Source organism: Pteropus medius, unplaced genomic scaffold (assembly GCF_902729225.1).
Source record: "Pteropus medius unplaced genomic scaffold, Ma_sr-lr_union100, whole genome shotgun sequence".
Classification (NCBI taxonomy): Eukaryota; Metazoa; Chordata; class Mammalia; order Chiroptera; family Pteropodidae; genus Pteropus; species Pteropus medius.
Window position 1 is genome coordinate 14204906 of NW_024345601.1, and position 6000 is coordinate 14210905.

Sequence of the window (6000 nt, forward strand, 5' to 3'; positions counted from 1 at the left end):
GAATACATGTGGTAAGAATTAATAGCTACATTTGTAAAGTGTTTTCACTACATGCCAGGTACTGGGTTGAATGCATTGCATGAATTATCTCATTTAACCATTACAGTAACCCTATGAGATAGCACTATTATCATCTCAATGGGAAAATACAGGGTAGAGAGGTTTCAATAGTAGGCCACATAAACATGGTTAATACATTAGGGAATCAGGATTTAAGTAGAAGCAACCTGATTCTAGTTACTTGGGATCTTAATCACTTCACACTAGATCACTTCACAAGTATTTGGAAACCAGTGTTCAGTTCCTACCATTGTGCTAATTGGCTATGTAACCCCTCTGAACCTGAGTTTCTTTACATTACAGTTTTTTTTTTAGAAACTTCCTGCTCCATAAAGCTCTATGACTGTAAAATAGTCTTAATTGGATGTCTTTTGTGCATCTATTATTGGAATTTGAGATGGCACAATAAATAACTCTCCTCTCCACCTTAGTTGTAAACAAACTGAAGGATAAGACAAAGAAAAAAGCTGATAGGAGGCTAAAATATCAGATTTATTATTGAAAAAGCTTATGTTGGAGAATGAAGTTTCCATCTGCAAAGAAGTGGGTTTCCTAACACTGGTCCCTAGAAATAGGCAGACTTATTAACTGGCAGCTCTGGGCTGCGGTCCCCCCAAAGTATCTTCCCGTAAAACCTACAGTGTGAAGGAACAAAATGTGTGCTTCTTACAGCCAGCTTGACCCCAGCGAAAGGGTGGGAAGAACAGGAGGTGGACCTGAGTATTTCATACTCCCTTCCTATACTTGTTGATTAAACTAACTACCCCTCTTTCTCCTGAGGAGAAATGAATGATGGGAGCTCAGAGATGCCGTGAGTATTATCCTAGGGAGTTCCTTCCATGTGGTGAGAAACACTCCAAATTTGGAAGAAGTGTCATCATCACTCAATATTTCTCATTAGGTACACTGATACAGATTTTAACTGAACAGTCATATATGCATTCAGACCAAGAAGGTGCAGGAAGCAATAATGAAAAAAAATCAAATTTATAAATATTTTGCCACTTAATTGTAATTAAAATTTTTTTTAATTACATAAAAAGAGAAGATGAAGGAAAATTCAGAAATAGCAATGAGTTGAGTTGAGCCAAGAAACTTCTTCTTGGGCAAAGAAATAGTAGAAAAGTGATTTAGCAGATATGAAAGATGGAAGAGTGTCCAGGTGGAAGCAGAACATCAAATACAGGAGACAGTATGGTTAATTCTGGGCTTCTGGTTAAAGCTGAAGGTGTGATTCCCCTCCCCCGCTCCCCCATCCCTTTTTTGGTGAGTAAATCTTGGGCACTGGGACGATGGAGTCAGGGTAGAGTTATGTGTTAAGCTCTTGTTGTGGGAATGGGGAGGAGGCACTTTAATCCAGAGTCTCTTAGTTGAAGATTGGTACACATGGCAAAGTCTGTGTTAAGTGAAATTTGCTGGGGGCAAGCCAACCTCAAGGGGAAAGAAGCAGCTAAAGCCATTTCTCTTTTCTCGGAGGCACTAGTTAATCTCTTCTTTAATGCCATCTCTTACTGTATTCCTGGAGGAGCTACTTTCTGGATGAGACATAAAAATAGAGAGAATGACCTTTGGTGAACACTAGAGACACCCTAGCCTTTTCTCAAGAATTGTGGTGTTAACCCCATTAACCTGGTCAAATTCCAACCTGGATAATTACTTTCTCCCAGTGCTCGGTTCCTGCTATTACCTCAACTGGACACATTACTCTTCACTTGCCCTTCTGAAAAATTAATGTGACGTATCGGTAATAGAGAGCCACTCTCTCCATCCAAACGCGCTGGGAGATGCAATTTGGCACTTGGGGGCACTCTCTGTTTCTTTACTGGGGTACTGAAGATTTTTCAGTATCTCTAGGGCAAACTGATTTTATTAGGTGAAAGAGTAATTTTCAGTTGAGATGTGCTTTTATGACTGTATTATTAACTATATTGCTGTCCTTTACCACGATCAATGACTTCTGATGACCTCTGCTGGAACCCCTGAACCCAGAAGGGAGAAAAATGAGCTTACTTTTTTGGGGAAAAAAAAAGCAAGCAGAGAGAATGTCAGCAGGAAGCTTAGGGTGGCTAGAAAATAATATATCTTGTGGAAAAGGAAAGAATTCAACTCAGAGATAAACAATGGCAGCAAAGGACACTTAAAGACTAGATTAAAATGACAGCAGGAAAGAGAAGCCATTTTATCAAAGAGATGGGAAATGTTCCCATATATGGAAAATGGGGAATATGAGGTCAGGCCCTTCTATGGGAAGAGAATCATCAACTTTGCTTATGGCAGAGAAAGGCATTTGGGAAGAGAAAAGGCATGTAATTATAAGTTTTGGTAAATTATTTTTTGCATTTTATTTTATTATTAGTTTCAAGCTCACAGTACATTGGTTAGACATTTCTATAGTTTATGAAAGAGCCTCCCAATTACTGTCTTCCCTCTGGCTCTACACCTAGCCATTACATTACCGCTGACTGCATTCCCTAAGCCATGCTCCCCATGCCGTGACCATCTGTCAACTAATTTGTACTTTTTTAACCCTTCATCCCTTTCTCTCAGCCCTCCACTCCCCTCCCCTCTAGCCATCATGAGATTATCTTCTATATTTGTGGGTCTTTGATTAGTTAGTTCTTTTTTGTTTCTTAGATTCCGTATATAAGTGAAATCATATGGTATTTAGCTTTCTCTGTCTGACTTATTTCACTCAGCATAATAATCTCTATAGATCGATCCATGTGTTAGGTTCTTTCTTTCTTTCTTTCTTTCTTTTTCTTTCTTTCTTTTCTTTCTTTCTTTCTTTCTTTCTTTCTTTCTTTTCTTTCTTTCTTTCTTTTCTTTCTTTCTTTCTTTCTTTCTTTCTTTTCTTTCTTTCTTTAACAACAACAACTTTCTCAACAACTTTCTTTCTTTCTTTCTTTCTTTTCTTTCTTTCTTTCTTTCTTTCTTTCTCTTTCTTTCTTTCTTTCTTAACAACTCACTTTCTTTCTTTCTTTCTTTCTTTCTTAACAACTTCTTTCTTCTTTTTCTTAACAACAACAACTCTTTCTTCTCTTTTCTTTCTTTCTTTCTTTCTTTCTTTCTTTCTTTCTTTCTTTCTTTCTTTCCTTTCTTTCTTTCTTTTTATGACTGAGTGATATTCCATTGTATATATGAACCATAACTTCTTTATCCAGTCATCTGTTGGTGGGCATTTAGGTTGCTTCCATATCTTGGCTATTGTGAATAGTGCTGCCATGAACATAGGGGTGCATAGATCTTTATAAATTATTGCTTTGGTTTTCTTTGGATAAATATACGGAAGCACAATTGCTGGATAAAAAGGTAGATCCATTTTTAATTTTTTGAGGAACCTCTAGACTGTTTTCCAATTTGCAATTCCACCAACAGTGTATGAGGGTTCCCTTTATTCCACATCCTTGCTAACACTTGCTGTTTGGTGAAATTTTTTATATGAAGATGCAAGGTATATGTTTTTGATTTCTGTAAACTCTGATGTTAGTGCCATAACTTGAAATGTCTTTTGAAAACTTGTATTTTTTGACTGTTGTTTTCCAGGGTAGTGGATGGATCCACAAATCTAATTTAAAATGTAGGTTGATCACCTTAAGTAATGCATCAAATGTGGTCAATATTGGTCAATTTCTCCAGAAGTAAAATATGCATTGTTTTATAGTGACCTAGAATTGGGAAAACAAGCCAGCTCATTGACATTGGCTTGTATAAGTAGCTTAATTAAATTGAATATACATATTTGTGTTGTTAGATTTCTTTTCTTCTTCCAGCATGATAATATAACTAAAATTTTATCCAGGAATGAGATTTGAACAGGTTCTGGGCCGGGAATTTCTAAATCTGTGCAATTTAATGTCAAGTTAATGGCTGTGTCTGATGAGAGCAAAAACATCAAGGTTTTCTGCCTTTAATTTATAGGCAGTAGTATATACAAAAACTATATACACTACTCATTTAACTTAAAATATTATTAGCCAGTTTTCTTTGATTAACCTTTCCATCATTTCATGTCTTAAATATGATGCCTACCTGGCCAGTAAGCTGGGCCATGTCTGGTCAGTGTATTTGTAGCTTACAAAGCCTGTGAACTTGGCCAGAGGAAAATACAACAGGAAGGGACCATCTGTGTATTTTAGCGTCATATAGCTACATTTTGAAGTAATAGGTTTTTGTTCACTCCTACAAGAAAAAATAAAATTAACTTTCTGGGGCATCAGATGAGTGTAAAAAACGTTATGCTATTTTTTTTTCTTTTCATGGAAGTTCTCCTTCCAAAGGAACATCTCCAATACCATCATGATGGTAAACATCATAAAAGTGTAACTGAAAGTGAAAAGTTTTATTATAAAGTATACTGTGAGTGCCTAAGCCAGGGAGAAACATCTTATGTTACTTATTAACTTATAAATAATGAGGAAGCCTGGAATTCTAACGGAATTTGGTAGACTATTTGGGAACCACAGTGCCTTATGACACCCACTGTTAGGCACTTTACAACAGAGATAGAATCAAATGGAACTGCAAGCTAAGGTTCATCTGGAAACACATTGGTATTTGTGGATGTAAGAATTCTCACCCATGTTTAAGCTATTCATCTCCTTATGCAACTCCTACTTCAGTTGTCAGGCTCGTCAGCCTTTGCTTTGGATTAAGTTATGTCCCAAGGATATTTGACATACTGAATCCCAAGATCCAGGGTGACTCAGAAGTGGCACCAATTTATTGATCTTTGTGCTGAAGAGAACATTCCTTGGTGGGAATTGTTCTAAAGCTTTAGAAATATCAAGCTTTATATTCTGTGTTGCATTTTAGTTCACAGTGGCAATGTAAGATCCTCTTATTCCTTGTTACCCAGTAAGCACCAGGAGTATCCTAGAATGGAAAGATGTGCTAGGTGGGAACATTCCAATGGGAGTCTGCTTTCATTCTGGATTCCAGCCCTTGCTCAGCCACAACATGACAGTGACAATCATTATTTCAACTCTGTACCCAGATTTTAATGAATATGTAAAGATTGATTATGCTGCTCCTGCCACATTATTTATTCATTCAACAGAAATTTATTGAGTATCTACTATGTATTAAATAGTATTCTGGACACTGGAATACAGTGGTATAGGAGAAAAAGCTACTACTCACATAGAATTACACGTTTAGGATTCTTTAATATGATGCCAGTATAGAACAAAGTTTTAGATCTATTAGAAGATGAATTACTGAGAACTGAATTAGAATAGCCTATCTAGCCCACTGTTTTGTCTGATAAAGGCATCCAGAACATAAATATGTTAAACTCAAAGTTGTGGATGTGCCCCTTTATCCAAATCCTATTTTTAAAATAACCCCATAAACTTGCTTAGCTTCTTTTTTGGTCGATAATATCATTCAGGAGAATGTTTTTTATAGGTTAACTAATTACTATTTACAGTCACCTTTCTTAACCTTTGTGGGCCTAGTTATCTCCCTAAATTCAACATGCTTACATTGGGATTCTTTCTCTTTTCTCTAATACGTATTGCTGTCAGTGGTAACCAAGTTTTAGAACATGATCCTTTTCTAAGTTATTCAGAGTTGCTGCTTCTGTTTCTATAATAGCATATCCACTGGGATCTTTCTCTCTATGAATTCCTAGCCTAATTGGCCAAATTATCCACTTGACTCTGAACTTATATCCATTCTATTACATAAGCTCTTTTTGTTTTTATGTCTCACTTCTCGATTAGATTACATATTTCTTGAGGCCATGGACTAGATGTTATTCTGCTTTCTCAGATTCTGAAACTATGTCTTGTAGCTCTTAGAGTTGATATCCATTGCACATCAATAAATATAGTCACTATTAGATCTATTTTCACTACATCATCTCCTTTAGAGCTCATAGACTTGACTGTTTTCTATGTCTGCTTTTCCATCATAAAGAGATGTATAAAATAAGATCAT